The sequence below is a fragment of the Pongo abelii genome, chromosome 7 (genome assembly GCF_028885655.2).
Source record: "Pongo abelii isolate AG06213 chromosome 7, NHGRI_mPonAbe1-v2.0_pri, whole genome shotgun sequence".
NCBI classification, from domain to species: Eukaryota; Metazoa; Chordata; class Mammalia; order Primates; family Hominidae; genus Pongo; species Pongo abelii.
In genome coordinates, this window is record NC_071992.2 from 63,184,799 (window position 1) to 63,211,339 (window position 26,541).

Sequence of the window (26,541 nt, forward strand, 5' to 3'; positions counted from 1 at the left end):
ACTGCAGCGTCGACTTCCCGGGCTTAAGGGATGCTCCCGTCTCAGCCTCCCAAGTAGCTGGGACCACAGGCACATGCCATCACGCTTGGCCATGTGGCTTACTTTAGTGTTAGTTGGTGTGCTACTAAAGAATTTAAAAAGTTATCATTGAAAATGTAATATAGGCTGATAAAAGCTTTAAAATGCTAGATCTTCCATTGTTTGTAGAAAATTTGGAACTCCGTGTCGGGAATTCTAGAGTGACTGCGGCCGCCAGCCCTCATTAGACCCTGAAATGAAGGAACTCAGTCCTGTGGTTTGTTTTTAACTTCCTTTCTGTTTCTTTGTCCCTCTCTTTCTGAGCCTGGCTTGTTGTTGTTGTTGTTGTTGTTAATCTGTATTTAATCCAAGCTCCAATACTTTTCCCTGTGCAAGTCTTCAGGACATTCCTTGCTCTTGAGTCCAAGTATTTGCCTGTGAAAAACAGCGAAAATGATATGTACCTTATGTTGATGTCACTGGGTAAATTAAATGATGGCTAACTATATAAAATGTCCAGTGAGGTGCCTGGAAGAAAACGTGTTCTCAGCAGCTCTTAGGAGTCCAGGTTTCAGTCCTGATCTGCTGACTTCCATTGGAGTCCTGCTGGCACTCTGGGCGGTTAGAGGACAGGAGAGCCATGCAGTGCACGGGGAGGAAGGCAGCAGTGCCAGCTCACATCTGGCAGGCGGCAGTGGCCCCGGTGTTGGGAAGCCCATATCTCCTGGCTGCTGTAGTGTGCTGTGACCCGCTTCACCCGCACCCATCTACAGACCTGCCCTCGGGGTCCCTCAGTAAGAACCAACTGGGATTCAACGTTAGCTGACATGGAAGAGTGATCTCTACATCGTAGATGAGTAAAAGGCAAAAGTCTTGTATTTAATGATATCAAAGCATGGTAAATTATTCAAAAAATTTTACATGGAGCAGTTGTTTTGAATGAGGTCCACTTAATGCTACTCAATAATGTCTTAATTTGTATATGATTTCACCATTAAGTCTATCATGGTGCAACCATTAATAGCAAGCATTGGTTAAATACTTGCATGATTTGTAAGGGGATTCCATAAAATATATATAGTCATTAAAATTGTTTTGAGTAGGTAGCACAGTCATAGAGTTCCAAATTCAAAATGTACAAAAGTTTAAATAATGTATTCTTCCACTCGTCTTGACACAAATTCCCTTCCTATGAAACAGGCAGTTCTATAATTTTTTAAATATTTTTCAGAAATAGGTTACATCTCTACAAAGTAAGTCAATTCATGTTTGTATTCTTCCTTCTTTATATAAGTGGTAAAAATACTGTACACGCTTTTCTGCCCTTGTAACAGCAATATATTTTCAAGTGCATTCCATATTTGCACACAAACATTCCTTGCATCCTTTCTACAGCTGCATTATATTCTATTGTATGATATGCTGTATTATTTAAAAGTCCTTTAATGATGTATATTTATGGCTGTCTCCAACGTTTTGATCTTACTAATAATATTATAATAACAAGCATGTGTATGTGTCATCTCACATGTATTAGAGTATTTCTGTGTGATAATTCCTAGAAATAAAATTGCCAGATCAAAAAATACATGCATTAGCTATTTGCATGTATTTTGCCAAACTGCTTTTATAGAGGTATGATCAGTTAGCAGCCTCACCAGCAGCACAGAAGCAATGTAGATACGACATCCCCACAATCTCTCACTGACACACCATGTTACCCAATTTTTTTTCCTCAAAGTTCCTTGTTCTGACCATTATTCAAATTTTTATCTCTATGAGAGAGGTGAAAAACAATTTAATATAATTTTATTTGACATCACCTTATTAGAAGAGAGGTCAAGCCTTCTTTCCAAATGTTTGAAGGGCATTTGTATATTCTTTCTTTTCCCCGCATATTTTCCTACTCTGTTTTGACCTGTTGGTTGTTGGTTTATAAGAGTATTGTATTTATTGGAAAAACTAGCATTTTTCTGTGTGTGAAATGCAATTATGTTACCTAGCTTGTCTTTTTTTTTTTTTTTCGAGACAGAGTCTCACTCTTGTCGCCCAGGCTAGAGGGCAATGGCGCGATCTCAGCTCACTGCAACCTCTGCCTCCCGGGTTCAAGCGATTCTCCTGCCTCAGCCTCCTGAGTAGCTGGGACTACAGGCATGCACCACCACACCCAGCTAATTTTTGTATTTTTAGTAGAAACTGGGTTTCGCCATGTTGGCCAGGCTGGTCTCGAACTCCTGACCTCAGGTGACCCACCCACCTCAGCCTCCCAAAGAGCTGGGATTACAGGGGTGAGCCACCGCACCTGGCCGCTAGTCTTCTTTTTTAAGTACTCACTTAGAGTGGTTCTTTTTTGTACAGAACTTTTTATAATTAAAATTGCTACAAAGTTATTAATTTTTTCTTTTATATCTCCTGGGTTATATGAAGTAATTTTAAAAGGCCTCTTTCATTGGAAGACTATTAAAAGTGAATTATTACATACTTTTCAAGAAATGTATTGATATATATTCACATGGATTATGTATAAATAGGTATGTATAATTCACATGAAATATATATACAAATATACGTTCTGTGTGAATTTTATTCTGATTGTCAGGTGTGATATTTTCAATGAATCTATATAATACTGTTTATACTGTTTTAAAAATTGTGTTACAATACGTACAACATGAAATTAACCATTTTAACCATTTTAAAGTGTACAATTCAGTGGCATTGATGGTGGTACACACTAGCCACGTGCACAACCATCACCACTATCTGGTTCAAGACCTTTTTCATTGTCCCACAAAGAAAACCCATAAATTAGGCAGTCTCTTCCCATTGCCGCTTCTCTCCAGCCCTAGGCAACTACGTATCTGCTTTCTATCTCTATAGATTTTCTTTTTCTGGGCATTTCATATAAATGGAATCACACAATAATGTGGTTCTGGCTTCTTCGGTCAGCATGATGTTTTCAAATTTCATCCATGTTGTAGAATGTATCAGTACTTTACTTCCTTTTTGTATGACTGATTAATATCCCATCTTCTGGTTATGCTACATTTTTTAAATCCTCTCATCAGTGGATGGACATGTGGGTTGTTTCCACCTGTTGTGGATAGGGCTGCTATGAACATTGGTGCACAAATTCTGGCTGGAACACCTCTTGTCAGTTCTCCTGGCTGTGCACCTAGATGTAGAATTGTGAGATCATATGGTAATTTCATGTCTACTTGTTGAGGAACTGCTAAAATGGCATAGAAGGAACTTTTCAGAGCCACTGTTCCCCCGAGATGTCCCGGGCTGGTTTTTCCTCCCAGGCTTTGGGCGCGTCTGTTTTCCGCTCCAGCTGTTACTCTTTGCTCCCGGCAGCAGCGGCTTGCTCACTCACTTTTGCTGTTCTGGGAAGCCCTGTCCTCTTAGCCACCCACCCTGAGCACTCCGAGTTAGGCAAAGCAAGGACAAGCCCTGTGACCCGGGAAATCCCCGTCGGGTCAAAACAGACACAATTCCCTGAGATCCCGGTCTGGTTTGCTTCCTCGGAGCCCAGTACTCACCCCAGGCATGGGAGCAGCCACCTCGCCAAGGAGGGCAGTTGAGGCTGCAGTGAGGGTCTTGGTCACCTCTGTCCTAGCTGGGCTTTCACTTGGTTGCTGTAAACCATTGGCTATCTCCCAGCGGTCTGAAAGGTTGATTTGACTTTTTTTTGTAAATTTTTAAAATTTATTTTAATTTTTTTATTTATATTTATTTATTTATTTATTTATTTTTTGATACAGAGTCTCGCTCTGTCGCCCAGGCTGGGGTACAATGGTGCGATCTCGGCTCACTGCAACCTCCGCCTCCTGGGTTCAAGCGATTCTCCTGCCTCAGCCTCCCAGTAGCTGGGGTTACAGGCACATGGCAGAGGTCTGGCTAATTTTTGTATTTTTAGTAGAGACAGGGTTTCACCATATTGGTCAGGCTGGTCTCCCACTCCTGACCTCAGAAGATCCACCCACCTTGGCCTCCCAAGGTGCTGGGATTACAGGTGTGAGCCACCGAGCCTGGCCTTTTTGTCATATTTTTTCAGTGTTTTTGGGAGGGACAGATCCCCAGAGTTCCCTACTCTTCTGTTTTTGCTGTACAAGTTTTAAAAAATTTGAATAACTTCTGTCCCGTAGTTGTAGACTAACAGCAAAGTAAAAATGTTGCCCTGGTTGACTGCTCAGCCGCATGCTCTGCCAGGCTGGCAGCTCAGCAAACCCTCACAGGTGCTCGATAATCACAACCCTCGGAACTTATGAATGAGCCCTTAGATCATCACAGGAGGTCAGTGAGATTTTTGGCCCCATCATCAGTTGGGGATTTAAGCTCAGAATGCAAATTACCTTTGAGACCTCCTACCTGAAGGGGGCTGCCAGCTGTGGGGTCCCGCTTGTGCCCGCCTCCTCCTTCTCTGTCTCCTATGTCATGTGAGGCTGGCATTCCCATGCATGATTCCAGGCTTGTTGTTCATCTACACAAAACTTTTAATACAATTTTGACAAAAAACATAGAAAAGGATGACTTGCCCTACTGAATACTGAAATGAACCGTGGACTAACTATGAACTTTCAAGCGATCCATTAGCGGCTGAGAAATAGAAAAATCAATGGCCCAACACAGACAGTGGAGAAACAGGCTGAGGAGCATGTCCAAGTTTGTATGGTCAGGAGTGTGCCTTTCAAGTCTGTGGGGAAATACGTGGGGAAAAGCAAGACAGGAGTGTATTTCATACCACAGGGCAGAAGGATTCCAGACTTATGTGGCAGAAATAAAGTTATCACAATGTGAGGTTACACGGGCCTGTGGGGCAAAAGGCTTTCTAAGTATGATTTCTAAGGGAGAAATCATAAAGGAAATGCATGAATAATAAAAAAGGACACATTTTCTATGGTAAAATAATATCACAGAAGGCAAATTGCAAACTGTGAAAATTGCATCGTATGTCAGATAAGGGTTTTATATGCAGACAGAGAAAAAATGTCTCATGGCCAGGTGCGGTGGCTTATGCCTATAATCCCAGCACTTTGAGAGGCTGAGGCAGGTGGCTCTCCTGAGGTCAGGAGATTGAGACCAGCTTGGCCAACATGGTGAAACCCAGTCTCTACTAAAAATACAAAAATTAGCTGGGCGTGGTGGTGCATGCCTGTAATCCCAGATACTCAGGAGGCTGAGGCAGGAGAATCACTTAAACCAGGGAGGTGGAAGTTGCAGTGAGCTGAGATCGCACCATTGCTGTCCAGCCTGGGAAACAGAGCAAGACTCTGTCTCAAAAAAAAAAAAAAAACCCAAAAAAAAACAGAAAAGAAAAGAAAAAATATCTCACATATGGATAGGTGTAAATATTAAGTATGTGTAATCAAAATATATTTATTAAATATACATTTATATATAGAAAGGAAACGATAAATCTACCAACATAAAAATTAGTAAAAGACGGCCAAGAAATGTATAAAAGAGGAAAAACAAAGACCAGTAACTAATAATTGAAAATGTTCAATCTCATTAGTAATCAAAGAAATACAAAAAAATCTAGTGATGAGATGCCATTTCCCTTTACCAAATGACAAAAGTAAAAAGAACTGATGGCACCCAGTGCTTTTGGGAAGGTGGCACATTTCTATACCACTAGGGGTGTTATAAATTCACACAGCTTTTGTGAAGGATAATGTGATAGGATGCATCAAAAGCCTTAACATGTTCACCAACATTTTACCTGGCACTTACACTTACAGGAAAATATTCTAAAAATTGATTATTGATTTATGCAGACACTTTGTTGTGATGACACCAACTATAGTGCAGGCTAATTACAGCAGAGAAAACTTGAAGAAACTTAAAAGTTGAACATTTGAGTTTAATTGGATCAGTTATGAAATATACATACCATTAAAAATGATGCCATTAAAAATGATGTCATTTAAGTGTTTTTATTGAAACACATGTTCCCAACACATCATAAAAAGGGAAAAAGAAGTTTACAAAACACTCTATTCAGTAAGACCACAAGACCCTCCTTTTGTAAAATGTGTATTTATGTATACTAATAAACATATGATAATGTATTAAATCATACCATTTAGTATATGCATGGAAAGCTGCCTGAGAGAAAACTCCAAAGTACACTAAAATGGATTCTATCTGACTGGTTTGCTTATGGGTTGTGTTTATATTCTTTTTGCTTATTTGTTTCTGATTGTTTTATAATATGTATTTGTTGTGTAATAAATCTTGAACCAAGTGTTTATTTAAAAAAATAAAGTCCTTGAAAACTCTCCACTGTCTAATGAATTAGGTGAAAACTCCCAGGACTGTCACTGAAGGCTTTCCACAATGTGTTCCCAAAGTATGTTTCCAGTTTTATTGTCTACCATTTCCCTTATAATGAAATCGGATCATGTTACTTCCCTGATTAAAACCTTCAGTGGTTTCCCATCGCACTTGCAGTCCAATCAACCTCTGCCTGCTGTGTAGCCCCCTGGTCATCTGGTTTGCCTTCTGCTCCGCCTTATCTTAAGCAAATCTCCCTTCTACCTGCTTCCACTACTGTGCTGGCCTGTGCAGAACAGGAATCTTGCCTCACACAGAGCCCATCCAAATGCCGTATTCTCCACTTTTTATCTGCCTGGTGCCTGCTAATCCTTAAGGTAACTTTCTCAGTGATGTTTCCCTGATAGCCAACTCAAAATAACACTTCTTTGTGCACTTGAGCTTTCTCTTTCATAACAATCTGTTTTTATTTAGAGCAATTATTTAATAGAATCACTGTTACAGATATTTTTAGTTTGTTCACTTGAAACATACCTGTCTCTCCTGTTAAACTTTGCTCTGTGAGGGCAGGGACCTCCATCTGCTTTTCGAAACCACTAATATTAGACACTATTCTAATATTATTATTAATTAATTATTATTAATAATATGAGACAGTATTCTAAACTAGTGCTTAGAATAGTGTCTGATACTTAATAGACATTTACACATTTATGGACTTGGTGAATGAACACGCTCTGCTTCAGTCAAACATAATCATAGCATTTGAACACATATCATAATCATATACCTAAATGCTGTTATTATTCTCTCCATCTCTGCCTGTCAAGTTCTATCTATCCTCAAAAGTCCACTCTAATTCTATTTCTCCAGTTGAAGCTTTTTCTGATCTGTAAATGGTGGGAGGAAGGGTGGCAGATTATCACCAGAAAAGAAGAGAAGTGAGTTATTGCAAACATGCTAAGTCAGACATCTGCAGGAGTTATGATCCAGTGAAGGGCAGAGAGTCCCCAGCGTCTGGAGGAGAGGTTGGTGGAGGGTGGAGATGGGAGGGTCAATGGCAGAGTTTATTGCAGCCTGAGGGGTGGGTGGAGTGGGTAAAGGCGAGAAGGGAATGAGAAGACACAAGGAGCACCCAGGAAATTTAAATTATCTTGCCATGGCCATATAATGTCATTTCATTTAGTAGTTTAAGTTTTACTAAAAGTCATGATATTAAAAACACTTAATCATGGATTAAAAATATGTGAATTGAGGCTTCTGCTTCCAGGAAGATGCAGTGGACATAGTTTTCCCTGTTCCTTCATCTAAACATAACTAAAAACGCAGGACATTATACATGAGCCAATCATAAGGAGACTGTGAATGATGGAGAGAAGGCAAACCTACTACGGGTCTTGGGACAAGAGAGAAGACATAGTCATGAATTCCCTGGGTTTTCTTTTGGCCCCATATATCCTAGACTTGTAGCTGAAGAAGCCAGGAAACTGGAAACAGTAATAGACTGAGACCAAAAAGCCCCAAAAGAAGCATGCTGTCTCCAACCAAAGACAGGAAAAGGGCACCAAGGCAGAAAACTTCAAGACAACACTGCTTTATTGTAGCCAAATGCCGCTGAGCAAGCTGGGCCCAACCCCACTCATGCCAGCAAGGGCTGAGTAGGGAGCCTGAATTCTTGCACTTGGCAGGCTGTAATGAGGCACCTCCACATTCCTGCCTGGATGGGGTCAGAGCAGACCAAATAGGATTCCTGAGCTTTCACTCTTGCCAGCTGGTAATGAGTCCCTGCCACCCCGTGTCAGTGGGACAATGTGGGGAGCCTGGACTTTCACTCTCACCCAGCAGTAACGAGACTCCTCCCTCTGCCAGCTGGGGTGGTATCAGAAGAAGCCTGGAGGAGCATCAGGACTTTCACTGTGGCCCAAAGAGAATGAGGCCACCCCTACCCCACCGTGGTGCCAGTGGAGATCATAGGTAAAGTTGGAACTCGCACATCTGCCTGGCAGTGATGAGGAACAACCCCCCTGCCCTGCCCTCAGGTGCCAACAGAGATGCTGTGAAGAACAGGAACTTCTACTTCCACCTGGTAGTAATGAGGCTGCATCCTGCCCTCTTCCCCTGTGGGAGTGCTGACAAAAAAAAAAAAAAAAATCAGCTAAATCAGAACACCCAGGCTCAAAACGCAAATATCCCCACTGAGACAGGAAATATCACTTGAACCTGAAAATTGCCCACCATTCAAAAACCAAGGAAGATCCTAAACTGAAGGACAAAAGACAATTAATAGATGCCAACACCTAAAGACAAAATTTCAGATTTGTCTGAAAAGAGTTTAAAGTAGCCATGACAAAAATGCTTCAATAAACAATTTGAACACACTTGAAAAAAGTGAAAAAAAAAAAAAACCTCAGCAAATATATAGAGAAGAACCAAATGGAAATGTCAGAACTTAAAAATAAAAAAACTGAAGTGGATGGGCTCAATAGCAGAAGGAAGTGAGCGGTGAAAAGAATCAGTGAATTAATTGGAAGAAAAAATAAGAGAAATTAACCAATCTGAACAACAGAAAGAAAATAGAGTGAAAAAATGGACCCAGTCTGGTGCGGTGGCCCACGCCTGTAATCCCAGCACTTTGGGAGGCCAAGGCAGGTGGATCATGAGGTCAGGAGATCGAGACCATCCTGGCTAACACGGTGAAACCTCGTCTCTACTAAAAATACAAACAATTAGCCAGGTGTGGTGACACACACCTGTAGTCCCAGCTACTTGGGAGGCTGAGGCAAGAGAATCACTTGAACCTGGGAGGTGGAGGGTGCAGTGAGCTGAGATTGTGCCACTGCACTCCAGCCTGGGTGAGAGTGAGACTCTGTATCAAAAAAAAAAAAAAAAAAAAAAAAAAAAAAAAAAAAAAATGGACCCATGGTAATATAACAAAAGATCTAACATTCATGCTATCAGAGTTCAAAAGGAGAGGAGAAAGAGAGTGAAGCTGAAAAATGCACTTGAAGGAACAATTGCCAAAATCTCCTCAAATTTGGCAACATAAATAAATCTACTGATTCAAGAAGCTGAGATAACTTCAAATAGCAAACACCTGAGACACATCGTAATTAAACTTCTGAAAACTAAAGACAAAGAAAAAATATTAAAAATTAGTCAGAGGAAAACAACACCTTACCCATAGAAGAGAAGCAACTTTAGTGACGAAGAATTTCTCATCAGAAATCATGTAAACCATAAGGAAGTGGCAGAATATTTTTCAAGTTTTTAAAGGAAAGAACTGCCAACCCAGTGAAAATTTTCTTCAGGAATGAGGGAAAAACCAAAACATTTTCAAATGAAGGGAAACCAAGAGAATTTGACACCACCAAAACTACCTAAAGAATGGCTAAAATAAGTTCTCCAAACAGAATGGAAGCCATAAGAGAAGGAAACGCAGAATATCAGGAGAAAAGAAAGAACATAGTAAGCCAAAGTATAGATACATAGAATAGGTTTTCTTTATTGCTTTGAGTTTTCCAAATTATGTTTGAAATCTGAAGAGGAAATATTTATGATAATTATTTTATAAGTCGGGGAAGGTAAAGAGACACAAAGGAAGGTAAGACTTCTGTAATTTACTTGAACAGGTAAAATGATGGCACCAATAACAGTGTGATAAATTTTGTGTATATAGTGTAGTACCTAGAGAAACCACTTTATTTATTTATGTATTTATTTTTTTGTGACAGAGTCTCACTCTGTCACCCAGGCTGGAATGCAGTGGCGCGATCTCAGCTCACTGCAAGCTCTGCCTCCTGGGCTCATGCCATCCTCCTGCTTCAGCCTCCAGAGTAGCTGGGACTACAGGCACTCACCACCACACCTAGCTAATTTTTTGTATTTTTAGTAGAGACGGGGTTTCACCGTGTTAGGAAGGATGGTCTTGATCTCCTGACCTTGTGATCCGCCCACCTCAGCCTCCCAAAGTGCTGGGATTACAGGCGTGAGCCACTGTGTCTGGCCGAGAAACCACTTTAAAAGTTTTACCAAAAGAAATAAATACCATGGATAAATAAAAATGGAATTATAAAAAGTGTTTAAATAAAAGTCAGAGGCAGGAAAAAGGAAACAGTAAGAAAAAGCAGAAAAAAGCTGAAAACAAAAAAATTAAATGGCAGACCTAAACCCTAACATATCAGTAATTAAATTAAATATAAATGGTCTAAATATTTGAAATAAAAAACAGAAATTGGAAGAGTGGATTAAAAAATATGGCCAACTATATGCTGTCTACAAGATACGCATTTCAAACATTACTATATAGGCGAATTGAAAGTAAAATAATGAAAAAAGATATGTCATGCAGATACTAATTATGGAAGACAGAAGTGGCTATATTAATATCAGATCAAGTATGTCTCAGAGCAAAGACAGAGAAGGAAATTATATAAAGATAAAAGAGGCCAATCTACCAAGAAGGCAAATACCAAAAATAGAGTTGAAAAATATGTGAAGCAAACAGATAAAGCTGAAAGGAAAAATAGATAAATCTTTAATTATAGTTGAAGCCTTCAATACCCATCTCTCAACATTTGATAGAACTAATAGAGGGAAAATCAATAAAGAAATAAAATAACTCAACAATACCACCAACCAACAAGATCTAATTGACATACGTAGGGCACTCCACCCAACAACAGCAGAATCTATATTCTTTGCAAGTGCCCAAAGATTATACAGCAACATAAACCATATCCTGGGCTGTAAAACAAACCTCAACAGGTACAGGAACTGAAGTGATACTGAGTGTTCCCCTGCCATGACTGGATACAACTAGAAATTAAAAACAAAAATACAACAGGAATATCTCCAAACACTAGGAAATTAAACAGCGTGTTCTAAATAGGTCAAAGAATTAGTCAAAAGTGAAGTGAAAAAGTACACTGACTTCAACAAAAATGAAAATACAACATATCAAAATTTTTAGGGCTCAGTTAAGGCAGTGCTGGAATGGAAATGTATAGCACTACATGCATACATTAGAAAAGAAGAAAATGTTAAATTGGTAACTTAAGATCTCATTCCCGCCAGGGCGGTGGCTCACGCCTGTAATCCCAGCACTATGGAAAGCTGAGGTGGGCGGATCACGAGGTCAGGAAATTGAGACTATCCTAGCTAACACGGAGAAACCCCGTCTCTACTAAAAATACAAAAAATTAGCCGGGCGTGGTGGCGGGCGCCTGCAGTCCCAGCTACTCAGGAGGCTGAGGCAGGAGAATGGCGTGAACCCGGGAGGCGGAGCTTGCAGCGAGCCGAGATCGCGCCACTGCACTGTAGCCGGGGCAACAGAGCGAGACTCCGTCTCAAAAAAAAAAAAAAAAAAAAAAAAAAGAAATATCTCATTCCAAGAACCTACAAAAAGAATAAGAGAAAGGAAAGCCAAAACCAACAGAAGAAAGAAATACTAAAGATAAAAGCAGAAATCACTTGAAATTGAAAACAGCAAAATAACAGAGAAAAATCAATGAAACAAAGAGCTGGTTCTTTGAAAAGATCAGTGCAACTTACGAACCAAGCACCACTGATGAAGAAAAAGGAAAGAAGACACAAGTTACCAACATCACAAATGTCATTGTCACAGATTAGCAGGGACATCATTTAGACTCTACAGACATCAAAAGGATAGTAAAGGAATACCATGAACAACTCTTCATACATAGATTTTGCAACTTAGATAAAATGGACCCATTCCTCAAAAAACAACAAACTGCCGACTCATCCAATATGAAATAATTTGAATTATCCTATCACTATTAAGCAAATTGAATTCATAATTGGATTCATGAAAAAAATCTCAGGCCTGGTGATTTCACTGGTTCAGTTGACCAAATGTTTAAAGAAGCATTAATATAAATTCTGTAGAATCTCTTCCAGAAAATAGAAGAGGAGGGAACACTTCTCAATTCATTTCATGAAATTAGTATTACCTTTATACTAAAACCAGAAAAAGAGAGCAAAAAAAGAAAAAAACCTACAAACCATTGTCCCTCATGCATACAGAGGGATAAAGGAATACAAAATTCTTTAACAAAATCATTAGCAAATAAGATGTAGCAATGTATCAGAAAAATTGTACACTGTCACTAAGAGGGTTTTATTTCAGGGATTTAAGACTGGTTCAATATTCAAAATCAATGTAATCTTCCTCAACAACAAAACAAATTTACAATAGCATACATATGATCATGAAAAACATTTGGAAGAATTCAACAGCAATTCGTAATAAAAACTCTCAGAAAAATAGGAATAAAGGGAAATTCTCTCACGTTGATCAAGAATGAGCCTGTGCAAAAGGCCCTCAGCTAACATTATATCTGAAGATGAAAGAAAGACTGAATGCTTTACATCAGAGGTAAAGACAAGGATGTTAGCTCTTAAATCTCTTACTCAGCCTTGTGCTGGAAGTTCTACCTGTGTAAGAGTCAAGAAAAAGAAGTAAAAGACACACAGGTTGAAATGGAAGTGAAATTGTCTTATTTGCTGGTTGTCTGTGTGTAAATGCTCAAGAACCTACAGTAAAACTCTTAGAATTAATAAGTTACTTTGGTAAGGTCATAGGCGATATGGTATGCTTAAAAATCAGTAGTATTTCTACATACTAGCAGAGCACATGTGGACAATAAAATTTTTAAAAATATTACTCACAATCAGTCAAAAATGAAAATTCAAGACTTGAATGATAAAAAGTACATATATTGATGAAAGAAACCAAAGAAGATCTTAATAGAGAGACTGAGTTCATGGATTGGACAATTCAATGTAATAAGAACGTCAGTTCTCCTAAAAATGATACACAAGTTTAATGCAATTCCTATAAAAATCCCAGCAAGATGTTTTCTAGATAGCAACAGGATGAGTCTAAGATTTATATGGAAAGGCAAAGAAACTGGAATAGGTAAAACCGTTCTGAAAAAGAATAACGTAGGAGAAATCAGTCCACCTGCTTTCAAAACGCACCGCACAGCTAAGTAATCAAGACTGTGGGATATTGGTAGAAAGATGGGGATTTTGATCAAGGCAAAAGACTAGAGAACCCCAACATAGACCCACACAGATATGCCCAACTGATTTTTAACAAAGCAACAAAAACAATCCAAAGGAGGAAAGATAGCCTTTCCAACAAATACCGCTGGATTGATTGAGTATCTATAGGCCAAAAGATAATGTACTCTTTTGTACAAAAGATAATGTAAGATAACTGTCTTACACTTGTACAAAAATTTACTCAAAATATATCACAGACTTAGATGTAGACTCTAAAACTTTTAGGAAAAAAATTGGAGAAAACCTTTGTGATCTAGAGCTAAGCAAAGAGTTCTTAGATTTGACACCAAAGAAAGCATGACCCATAAATAGAAAAATTGGTAAACTGGACTTAAAAAGTTTTTTTCTTTGTGAAAGACCCTGTTAAAAGGGTGAAAAGACAAGTCACAGGCTGAAAGAAGATACCTGCAAGCCGTGTATCTAGCCAAGGGCCAATATCTGAAATTCATAACACCTATAAGCCTGAATAATGGAAAAATGAACAACTAAAACATAGACAAAAGAGATGAAAAGACAATTTACTGAAGAGGATATGTACATATATGTGTGTCAAAAGACCACATAGAAAGACGTTCATCATTAGCTATTAGGGAAATGGTAGTTAAAACCACAGTTAGATACTGTTACACATTGATCAGAATAGCTAAAATAAAACATAGTGACAACACCAAATCGTGGCAAAAATTCAGAACACTTACACCTTGCCTGACAGAATGTAAAATTGTACAACATGGTGGATTCTTAAGAAGCTAAACATGCAGGTGGCTTGCAACTCATAATGTACACTTCTGCACACAGATTCTAAGGAAATGAAGGCCTATATGCACACATGTATGGGAATGTTCATAGTGCTTTATTTGTAATAGTCACAAACTTGAAACAGTGCAGATGTCTTTCAAGGACTGAATGACTTAACAAACTGGGGCAAGTCCACACCATGGGACACAAGTCATAATTAAAAGGAACTAACTGTTCACACACACAACAATCTGGATGAATCTCCCAGGAATAATGATGCTGAGTGAAGAAAGGCAATCCCAAAAGTGAGACCTGTTTGACACTTGAAGTGACAAAATTATAGAAACAGAAACTAGATTAGTGGTTGGCTGGGATTAGGGAGATAGTGGGTGTGACAGGTAAATAGATGTGTGGCTGCATAATGTCAAAACGTGGTGTCCTAATATCAGAAATGCCTGTGTCTCAACTGTACCATGTCTGTATCATGCTGTGCTATTGTACTATAGTTCTGCAAGGTGTCACATTGGGATAATCTGCATAAAGGGAACAGGTATCTCTCTTCTGCGCTTCTTACAGTTGCATGTGAATCTACAAATTTCACAATAAAAATTTAGTCAGAAATGAATAGTATATAAACCTCTATAAACAGATTAGGAAATTGGGCAGAAATTTGGACACTGTCAATTTCTCCTCTGAAGCTGAAAGTAGATTGTATTGAAAACATATTAATAAAAGAAGCCAAGCGTTAGATTCACGAAGAGGTTCTTGGTCAATTTCAGACAAATCCGACTTCTTTTGGCAATCACAGGACCCTTCCTTCCCTTTCCTCACATAAGGGTTCTGCCATGGTCCCTTTACCTCTCTGTAGCAGGGTGAGGGATATGAAGATTCTATAGCCAAATATTTCATTTACCCCTCGCTTGTTGACCACACTTCTGGCAAATCAAGAAAGGTATAAAAATAAATTGACTTTGTGGAGTTTGCAAGTTAATTGGGGAAGTGTTAATAAAAGTAAGTGTGGAGGCTGGGCGCAGTGGCTCACACCTGTAATTCCAGCACTTTGGGAGGCTGAGGTGGGCGGATCACAAGGTCAGGAGTTCAAGACCAGCCTGGCCAACATGGTAAAACCCCATCTCTACTAAAAATATGAAAATTAGCCAAGCATGGTGGCAGGTGCCTGTAATACCAGCTACTCGGGAGGCTGAAGCAGGAGAATCACTTCAACCCGGGAGGCAGAGGTTGCAGTGAGCCAAGATTGCATCACTGCCCTCCAGCCTGGGCGACAGAGCAAGACTCCATCTTGGGGAAAGAAAAAAAAAAAAGGAAGTGTGGAAAGTTTGGGATCATCTCTTAAAGAACAAATATGAAAGTGACAGATACGGTGAAGCCTGGAGCATATAACAGCCTGCTTACTCTGAGTGGGTGTGTGTTCTCAGATCAAGAATAGTTGTTCATTGTTTTTCATTGTTGCTGGAGGGAGAGGGGTTTTCTTGTAACAATAACAACACCACCAGCCATCACTTACTGAAATAAGTCCTACTGTGTCCCACAACAACAGTAGCACATTTATCAAGAGATCATTCCTAAGTGCTTTACACTTATTAACTCCTTAATCTTCACAACTACCCCATGAAGTAAGGACTGTTATTTTTTTCATTTTACAGATAAGAAAACTGATTCATAGAGAGATTGAGTTAGTTGCTGAGAGTAACTAAGGTAGTAATTGGTCAAGGTGAGTTGAACCCAGGCAGTATTTTGGAGATTCTAGAAAAGTCTTCCATTCCTGTTGGATGTCTGTAGAACGTGTGACGCAATGTGAGTTTGGATTTGTCATTGAGGTGGGTTTTACATTGGCATTCGGTGTGTGGCTCCTGCAGGCAGCTCTGTGTGGATCCAGGATTAGCATCAGCTCTTTCTGCTGCAAGCACAGGGTTGCGTCTCAGCAGCTGTCCTGCAAGCGCACCTATTCAAATACACAGCCATACACAGAGCTCTTTGTCTGGAGAAAAGGATATAAAAGTCAAAGTAATTTTCCTGCCAGCTATTTGGTTGATCAGGATGGAATATATTGTATTGTAGGACACAATTCAGATTTGTGAGTTATTTCCTCTCACCCTACCCCGGCTGCTGAACACGCACTTTTTCTTCTGACTTTTAGGAAGTGTTTCCTGTGCAACCACATCTCACTTTTTGCAGCATCTCCCACAAGACCACCTGGCTCCTTCCCACATCATCCTCCATCCAGAGTGCAATTCCTAAGTCCCCTAGGGTGGCATTCTTTTCACATACATGATTCCAATCATAAATTTTTGCAGAGGTGTTCAGTGCAAATGGGACAGCTCCATTTCAGTGGGTGGGGACAAGCTGGGGCAGAGGAGTTTCCTGAACCCTTTGCCCTTTTTGGAAACTCAGTGAGATTCTTTTACTCGTCTGGATGACCCTGTGTGTCAACGGCACAGGTAGCATGTGCTATCAGATCTATTGGTGCCTGCGTCCAATATGCATGTATAAAACTAAAATCTTTACTTTCCCCATTGTTCTGTTTATGATGATGGGATCAGGCGTTGAGCCCTGGTGGCATTTAATGCACTATTGGGGAAATGTTAGTTGCAAGTGCATTGCATTCTTTGCTTGCTGTCTAACCTGAATTTCACATTTTTATACAAAATCTTTTTTATTTACTTTTTTTGGTTTTTATTTTTATTTATTTTTTGCGTGTGTGACAGAGTTTCGCTCTTGTTGCCCAGGCTGGAGTGCAATGGCCTGATCTAGGCTCACTACAACCTCTGCCTCCCAGGCTCAAGCGATTCTCCTGCCTCAGCCTCCCAAGTAGCTGGGATTATAGGCGCCAGCCACCACGCCCAGTTAATTTTGTGTTTTTAGTAGACACGGGGTTTCACCATGTTGGCCAAGTTGGTCTCAAACTCCTGATCTGGGGTGATCCACCCTCCTCGGCCTCCTTACATGCTGGGATTACAGGCGTGAATCACCGTGCCTGGCAAAGAAATCTTTAGGTTATTGACACACTTTATGTATCATCAATCTATAATATGTATTTATACATACTCTGTGTCTTTTCTTCTCTGTTTGGATAAGGTATGTTTATGCTGACCCGTATTAGCAATGGGACTAGTGATCCCACAGCTTGCAGAAGCTACTGGAGCATGGGCAATAGGACCAGTGCTGGCCACGGCTTCTCCTTGCACCAAGTCCTCTGAGTGGCAGTGCCGGCTGACTGTCCTTCATTTCTTCTTGCTGGTCTGGAGGGAGTTCTCAGGCTGCTGAGCAAATGCTGCTGCCACATGACCTTTCCTGATGCACCTGTGAATTCCTTCCTTCTGCCGCTTCATTTTGGATACTCTCACGCTGATTTTTGCTCAGTGATGAATCGAATGGCCTGTCAGTGTTTTCCAGTAGAGATGAGCTATTTTCCACCCTGAGACATGGCTTCTGTAAACTAAATTTGCTTTAGTTTCAAAATCAAAAGCGAATGGGCCCACCTTTATGGTGGGAAGGTAGTGGGCACGGGAAGTCAAGGAGCTCCCTGGGGAGGCCTGGCGGCAGCTCCCATGTCACTCCTCAGACAGTTTCTCAAAGGCTTATTTATCCTAGGCTGTCATGGATATGTCAGCAGGGATGGTTTGGACACAGCTCTAATGCTGAGAACATATAAATAAAAAAAAGGTCTTGGCCAGAGTTAGTTTCTGAAATTCCTCTCTCAATTATTGAGAATAGTTTTACTTTAACAAGCATTCCTTTCCCTCACAGTTCTGCTTCTCATTTGGCCCATCCTCTTGTGAAGTCATAATTTTGTGCTTATGATACGGCAGATAGTGACCAAGATGGAAACTATTATAATATCATGGGTGCCCAACATGCATGTTTATAGCAGCACAATTCACAATTGCAAAAATATGGACCCAACCTAAATGTCCATCAACCAATAAGTGGATAAAGAAAATGTGGTACATATATACCATGGAATACTACTCAGCCATAAAATGGAAAAAATAATGGCCTTTGCAGCAACCTGGATGGATTTGAAGACCATTATTTGAAGTGAAGTCACTCAGGAATGGAAAACCAAATATCGTATGTTCTCACTTATATGTTGGAGCTAAGCTATAAGGATGCAAAGGCATAAGGATGATATAATGGGCCAGGTGCGGTGGCTCACGCCTATAATCCTAGCACTTTGGATGGCTGAGGCTGGTGGATCACAAGGTCAGGAGTTCAAGACCAGCCTGTCCAACATGGTGAAACCCTGTCTCTACAAAAATACAAAAAGTATCTGGGTGTGGTGGCAGGCGCCTGTAATCCCAGCTACTTGGGAGGCTGAGGTGGGACAATTGCTTGAATCTGGGAGGTGGAGGCTGCAGTGAGCCGAGATTGAGCCATTGTCCTCCAGCCTGGGCGACAGAGCGAGACTCTGTCTCAAAAAAAGAAAAAAAAAGAATGATAGAATGGACTTTGAGGACTCAGGGGAAAGTGTGGGAGGTGGGTGAGGAATAAAAGAAAGACTACATATTGGTACAGTGTACACTTCTCAGGGTGATGGGTGCACCAAAATCTCAGAAACTACCACTAAAGAACTTATCCACGTAACCAAAATTCACCTGTACCCCCCAAACTATTGAAATTTGAAAACAAATCACAGATGCCCAGCACTAAGGATGGACAGACGTGCAGGACAGAAGTAGAGACCTGCTCCATCCTCAGCCACAGCCACTTGTCCTCTTCCCCACCCTGTCTTTTGTCCGGATCAGCTCAGGCAAACCAGTCTGCCTGCACTCCATCGTATTCTTACAATTTGCCAGTTGTGGCCTCAAAAGTTTGTACAACAATCTCTGGACCAGCTGTTAGCTGTTGTCTCCCAGGGCTCTGGGATTCCTCTGGGAATAAAATGAGGCCAGGCTTTCTGGGACACCTTTCAAGTGGGGAACTCTACAGCAGATGCACTCATGGGCGGCAGCTGGAGGAAGTCTGGCAGAGATGACGGTAAACGCCGCTGAGAACAGGAATGGAGCCTAACCATGTACTTGGAAGGCTCGGAAAGAAAAGAGGATTTGGAAGGAAAGAGGAGGGAGATTCTATATTTAAGATTAACCTTGGAGGGAAGCTCACACAGGAAGAAAACTATGGCCACCAAAATTCCAAGTTACTAAGCTTTTCAGGGGATGTCTTAGCCAACAAATTTAACCTTTTGAACAATGCTCTTTAAAAGAAAACAAAAGAGGAGATGTTCACAATGTAATAACAGGAACAATGAGATTTTTGCTTGCGTGTACTGTTCTTGAACTTGATCTTATCCCACATTGTTGTTCCCACCACAGTGGGTGACTGAAAACCAAACCAGGCTGCTGCTCTCCTGGCCCCGAGGGTTTACTGGTGCTGGTGTTGCCCAACTTTTTAACCCTCCTCTGTCGAAACCTGAAGTGGCTGGATGTCTCTTTTGTCATTTCAGAGGAGGGAGAACTTAAACCTCATGGGCATTTTCACTGAAACACAGAAAGCTCTGCTTTTCCACAGAGGCTGGGCTTTCTGAGCACATGCCCCACAGCTGTCTCAGATATCTGGAGCCTTCTCAGTTTTTCACAGAATTATCTAAGTTCCATAGCATATGAGCAGGGTTGGGAACCAGCCTTGGAAAACCTTTACTTCTTAGGTAAACGGAAATTAGCACGACTCGATGTGAATAGTCAGGGCTGAGCTAATGAAAACTGACCGACCTTCTAGGCCAGTGTGGCTCAGTGTTTGCAGGAAAGCTCTGCCTGAAACCGTCTGATGAGGGCGTATGGGAAAGGCAACACTGATTTTGCCCTCACATGGACTTGCATTAGAGAAAATAACAGCCCTGGCCTGAGAAGATAATTTTGAGGCATGAGAAAACTGAAACATTGTTTGGCAGATTTGTTTTCTGCATTTTCCTGTTCGTGTATTTTAGTTTAAGTAAAAGTTAGGGGTTAGGAATCTATCCTGTTGCCCGCGGGCTTACTTTAATCAAGCGAACACACACTGTCTCTGTCTTGATGGAGCCTGTGTTACATGTAATTGGGGGGGTAACCAACATAAAGAACTCTTGGGTTGAAGAATGAGGACTTTGAGCTTAGGACCACTGCAGTGTTGTAAACTGTAATCCTTATTTCTGTGCAAAAAATCACTCAGAAACTCTATAGAGAAGGTTGATGTTATAATAACTATTAGTGATAGGCATTCACCAGTAGATCACAGCCAGCATGGCTAACAAGACCCAGGTTTGCCATTTGAGAAGTGTTTGCTGGGAGGAGTTCCCCCAGGCAAGTGCTTGGTTCTGGAGTTGTCAGGGTCCATTTGCTGAGGGTCCATCGCTGTTGTGATCCATATGCTTAGTGTCTTCCTGAGAATCTGCACAGCCCAGAGTTTTTGAAGATTAACAAATGGATTTGATTTCCACTTTGCAAAAACATTCCCTCAGTCGAAAATCGTTTTTGCTTCCCCATTAAGTGCTATGTGGGAGAGATCATCAAGTCTCCTTCTGGGAGTTTGCAAAGGAGAATTGTTAACAGTTCAGCCAGAACAGAGTCAAGACCTGCATCCCTGAGGGTGGGCTGAATTTTCCTCTGTGAGGTGGCAGGTTTCGAATAATTCTAAATGCAGATGGCGTCATTTTCACTGGGTGTTATGTCTGCTGGTCATAAAGGATTCAAGGACAACAACTTCAAATAGGGAATCAATGCCATAACTGCCAGCCCGTCCTTCCCACAGGCATGCTAACAGGCAAGATGGCTGGCAATTGTGGAAAACAGTCTCAAATGGCAAAAATGCAGTTTTGAGGCTGTTCCAGATAATTGCTGCTGGAGAGTTTAAGCTTTTGGTAGAAACTGATTTCATGGGCAGATGCTACTGTGGAGCCAGAGGTAATTTAGGTCTGAAAATTGGCCCCGTTCTGAAAGTGGTTGTTGTGGATGATTTCAGATAAAGAATCCACTCTGCCAGATTGGACAAAGCCTATTGGAGTATCAGATCTGTTGCAGTCTCTCTTTACTATTGCTGAAGGAACGATTCAGCTAATTAGAACTATGCTTACATGAGATCAGTGTATCGAATCGCACTTTGTCTTTTGCCCCAAGATGTCTTTTTTTTCTATTCCATTTGGTGGGCTTCTGGGACTGCAGAGCAAACCAGTGAGAACAAATGTTGTTTCTGTGTGCACAACTGTCCAGGCATCCCCTCCCGTGTGGAGGACCCGTGGTGGAGGGTGTCAGACGAAGTTTCTGGGATGATGCGCCAGAAGGGCCTCTTACCATGTTGACTCCTTCTTTGAGTCCAAGATTTTTGACTTAAGCATTAGTGTTTATCTTAACAGTAGTCTGATTTACAGTGGAGATTCTGAGGAATAGTCTAGCCTTGATAAGTCACTGAAAGATGAGACTCCGGGCTCTCTGATGGATGAAGGAGCAATGATAACGTTAGGCTGAGAGGCAGGAAGAAACCAGGGTTTGAGAACCTGCTTTGATAGGAAGAATTGCATCTGTGGAGAACGCCAAGTCGCCAGGCCTTGTTGGGCATACCTAGATTTCTTTTTACTCTAGCCTTTTGCAGGCTTGGGAAACACAGCCCTCTCCTCCTGTGCTCTCACACGGGAGCCCCCAGCCCATCCCACTTGCACATCACGACCAGCTCCAGGGTTGAGCCTCTCCCCTACAGCCACTGCTCCTGTTGGAGTTCAGCCTGCATGGCCTCTGGCTTCTCTGCGTCATGGCCTTTTATCTGTTCTCACCCCCTCTACTACCAGTCACTTTCAGCTACCCCAGTCCAGCAACTAGTTGCACTCATTGAGGACAGCAGAAATGATAGCGATAGCTAGTGCCCAGTGCTTGCTTCCTGCACGGCAGGCACCTTCTGAGCACTTTACACATGTTGATCAATTTATTTATCCTCCAATGCTAGTATTATCCCCATTTCATAGATGAATACACTGAGGGGTGAAGTCACATAGATAGCACTTGGTAAGTTGGGTCTCAGGTCCCAATGTCACACACTCCAGTGAACCAAGTTAGTTTTCAGCCATGGGTGGCCATCCCACATTCTCTAGGAACACCTGAGACAAGCCTACGTGTTTCTCTTTTCTCCTCAAATAGGCAGCACATCGGCCACAGGCAGCCTTGGACAAGAAACTGGAGTGTTGATCATCACATTGCTCCCTCCCACCCTCACCCAGGCCAGGAGCCGTGGCCGAGAAAGCCCTGGCCCGGATACTAGACCTCAGCTTCGTATCCTCCCCCACTCCCAAGGGAACAGAGATGGTGAATAGATTCATCTTGAGTTCCGCCCTGGAGGACTGGCTGGGCTGTGGAATGTGTGTGGAGGAAGACCTTGAGGTGAAGTCTGCCCTGCCCCCAGTAGGGGAGATATTTGCCAGCCCAGCCTAAGGGCAGTTTCTCTGATGTTTCATTTTCTGTGCTCTGTGAGAATCACTGAACACACGGCCAGCAGTCTTCTGGGCATTTCTTTTGCCTGTTGGAGAGACGCTGTTATTACGCTATTATTGGTCCACAATGTGCTGACTCAGTGGTTCCGGCGTAACCCTCCCCTCCACGCTGACTCGAGCATTGGCCTGGCGTAGGCAAATGGCTGAGCCCTTCTGGATGAACTCAGGGCATCTCTGAGGACTGTGGACCTGGCCCAGCCCTCCGCAGGGTGTAACCCTGCTCTAGAGTGAGCTTTCATTCACTGTGGAGCAGGTAAAGGGCCCATGGTCACGGGCACCATCTACTTATCTAACGCTGTAGTTCAGTGTTCTAGAGAAGGGGAAATGGGCCAAGTTGATCGGTTCTTACACAGCAGAAGGCATCACTGCTTGTACTGAGGTTTCAAAACTGTTACTGCCTCATTGATTCTGCAGTTTGATGTCTACCTTCTCAGTTGGAAAATAATGGACTTTCATAACTCATAAATGGCTTTATGAAAACCATTTCTTACCGTGGTAGCAGATGAGATGAACAGCTGACCGAGAAGGCATGACTGGGCAGGTCCAGGGTCAGCACTCCAGCCTCACACACTGCAGACGGGGTTACGCAGCCGTGGTCTCTTGACCACGCTGCTCTTCCATAAAGACTCCACAAACGGCTGCAAAAGCCAAAGGCTGGCCACCTTCTATGCCGATGTTGTGACTCCAGAATGCTTGCAAAGGGGAATCCAGGCACAATCTTCAGCTATTGTGCATCCAAAAACGATTATGGAAATGATGCTGGTAAATCTCAATGACTTCCACATTGCCTGGCGCAGTTCCAGGACTGCACGGCTCCCCTCCCTCGTCTGTCAGACTGTTCCTTTCGTATCCCGTCTCTGTGGGGCTCTGACAGTACTAAAGTGCAGAGATACGAAATGTGGAATTGGCATTTCCCCCATAATTATCTCTCAATCAGACAGTATTTGAACAAGACTCCTCGGCCTCAGAGAGGGGGCTGCTGGAAGTCTCCGTGTAGACCAATCTTTTTGATTTTTTTTTTTGCCCATTGTTCTGCTGAACCTGTGCAATACCATGGCTTATATGTGCCCATTGTCCTTCCAGTTCTTTTCTTCCCTAAAACATGTTTTCAGGTTTCTCATCCTTTCAAGTAATTAGCATTTTAAATGTTTCTCACAGTTGGCAAATCTTAGTTTATATTCAAGGTGTGGAAGTTCTCATTCCAAACCATTTAATCTGGAAACAATTCTTCACATCTTCTAGGTAAACATATGCTAGCCTTTTGTTAACTGTTTACTTCACCACACTGTTTATTTTTCTTCAATTGCTCCACAAACATTAGGTTTTATACAGCGCTCAAATTCTGTGATTTCTTTGATTTCTCCTTTCTTTCTTAGAAAACAATCATGGGTGGATAGGTAGAAAGAAACTACCTTTGGCTCCCGTGAGTGGCTTTCTCCTCCGGCACCAGGTTCTAGCTAACCATAAACTCCCTGGCAATGACCAGTTTCAGCCAGCACACCACAGAACACACGGCGTGCCAAGGGCCTTCCCTGGCTGCAGTGCCTTCCTTGCTCCATCCCTCCTTTTCCTTTTCCTTCACCCTGGGCCACCACTTGGGGCTGTGTGACCTTGGGCAAGGTATTCCCCTTACCATATTTAAATGGGAATCATAGCAATACCAGCCTCAGACAGTTGTCCTGAGGGTTTGAATGAGTAAATGCACACAGAACATTTATTATTTATTTATCTTTGGCTCTGTTGCCAGGGCTGGAATGTAGTGACACAATCATAGCTCACGGCTGCCTTGAACTCCTGGGCTCAAGGGATCCTCCTGTGTCCGTCTCCTGAGTAGCTGGGACTATAGGTGTGGGCTGCCGTGCCTGGCTAATTTTTTTTTTTTTTTTTTTTTTTGAGACGGAGTCTTGCGTCTCGGTCTGTCACCCAGGCTGGAGTGCAGTGGCACGATCTTGGCTCACTGCAAGCTCTGCCTCCCGGGTTCATGCCATTCTCCTGCCTCAGCCTCCTGAGTAGCTGGGACTACAGGTGCCCGCCACCACACCCGGCTAGTTTTTTTGTATTTTTTAGTAGAGATGGGGTTTCACTGTGTTAGCCAGGATGGTGTCGATCTCCTGACCTCATGATCTACCTGCCTTGGCCTCCCAAAGTGCTGGGATTACAGGTGTGAGCCACCGCGCCCGGCCACCTGGCTAATTTTTAAGTTTTAGTAGAGATGGGGTCTTGCCATCTTGCTTAGGCTGGTTTCGCACTCCTGGGCTCAAGTGATCCTCTTGCCTCAGCCTCCCAAAGTGTTAGGATTACAAGCATGAGCCACTGTGCTGGGCCACAGAGAATATTGAGACTAGTCTGGTGTGTGGCATGTGCTGTTCAAGTGTTTGTGATGATGCTCTATTACTATGGTCATTCTCTATTTCAGTTTCTCCTTGGCACTTATCACCAGCTAACATACTATAGATATTTCCTTACTTAATTGTGTTTATCGTCTGCTCCATTAGAAGGTAAATTCCAGGTGGGGCCTGGTGGCTCACGCTTGTAATCCCAGCACTTTGGGAGGCCAAGTTGGGGGGATCACAAGGTCAGGAGATCGAGACCATCCTGGCTAACACAGTGAAACCCCGTCTCTACTAAAAATACAAAATATTAGCTGGGCATGGTGGCGGGTGCCACTAGTCCCAGCTACTCGGGAGGCTGAGGCAGGAGAATGGCCTGAACCCGGGAGGCAGAGCTTGCTGTGAGTCAAGTTCGCTCCAATGCACTCCAGCCTGGGCAACAGAGCAAGACTCGGTATCAAAAAAAAAAAAAAAAAAAAAAAAAGGTAAATTCCATTAGGGTGGAGATGTTTGTCTGTTTTGTTCACAACAGCATGTGGAGCCTAGAGCAGGCATCTGGCAGGTGCGCTCCACAAATGTTTGTGGATGCAACTGGTACCACCAGGCTGTATAAAAAACAGTTTAAAAGGTCCAGCAATTTTAAATAGGGTTGTGTTAGGGATGCCATTTTGGGGGCCTCCTGTTTTTGCAGACCCACCTTGGTACCTAGGACGCAGACTTATTGGGCTCCAAACCTCCAGGACAGGGCAAGGCTTGAGGTGGCTATTTGGAGCTAGTTCCCAGTGAAGTGTTTGCATCACTTGGAGTGTGGGCTGGAGGAATAGGGACACAGGGACCCCAGACCAAAGCCATGCAGGAATCCAGAACTCAGCACTAGGAAGAAGGACTTGGGGGAGCCAGATTTTAGGAGAAATGTGCCATGTGTTTATTGAAATCAGCTACAGGAGGTGAAGGCAACAGCCCTTTCCCTGGAGTTGTTCAAAGTTGAATAAGATTAGAATCCAATAGCTACAATGCAACAGAAGAAAAAAAAAGCTCATCTATCACTGATAATTCCAATAAAACTCTGCATTCTCTTTGCAGAAAATGCATCTATGAGCATCAATTCACTGTGTCCTGCCCGGCTTCAGGGCCTCAGAGGCATCCTGAAGAGCATCCGGGGAAGCCTTAGAGCCATGGGCTCCTCTGCTAAGAACTGGTGATGTCATGCAGGCTGGAAGCTGACAATTTAAGTCAATTCACTCTCCAAAAATGTTGCACCCCTGCTGCGTGTTAAGCTCATTAAAGTTGGAGAGTTGAATGAGCTAATGTTCATGACTCGCTGTGATGCAAATGTGCCTTCAGAAGGGGAGAGGGTCCTTCCCTGGGGGCTTCCACAGACTTCATAGAGGGCAATGCAGTAAGGTGATGATCCACCGGAGGGGATAGAGGGTGGGGACAGGGAGATGGAGGCTTTGTCAGAATCCGTGGCACACCTCCCGAGCAATTGGAGCTCAAGCCTGTATTTTGGCGAGAAAGTCAAGCAGAGCTGTAGCCCGGCGAGATGCATTAGTCAGTGCAACAGTAGGAAAGACGTTTCCAAAGAGGGTCGCCTTGTATGTGGAGAGATTTCTTGGTTTG

At 42.3% G+C, this 26,541-nt stretch overlaps 2 long non-coding RNA genes across 2 annotated transcripts; one reads left to right on the forward strand and one right to left on the reverse strand.

Moving 5' to 3' along the window:
• Positions 1 to 22: 22 nt before the first annotated feature.
• Positions 23 to 23,286, reverse strand: LOC134761852 (uncharacterized). Its single transcript, XR_010141009.1, has 4 exons — positions 23,083 to 23,286; positions 4,390 to 4,511; positions 3,561 to 3,685; positions 23 to 453 (listed from the first exon to the last, which is right to left on the reverse strand). It is a non-coding gene; the product is annotated as an uncharacterized LOC134761852 (long non-coding RNA).
• LOC103891319 (uncharacterized) lies at positions 22,718 to 26,229 on the forward strand. Its single transcript, XR_655569.3, has 2 exons — positions 22,718 to 22,844; positions 26,005 to 26,229. It is a non-coding gene; the product is annotated as an uncharacterized LOC103891319 (long non-coding RNA).
• The last annotated feature ends 312 nt before the right edge of the window (positions 26,230 to 26,541 follow it).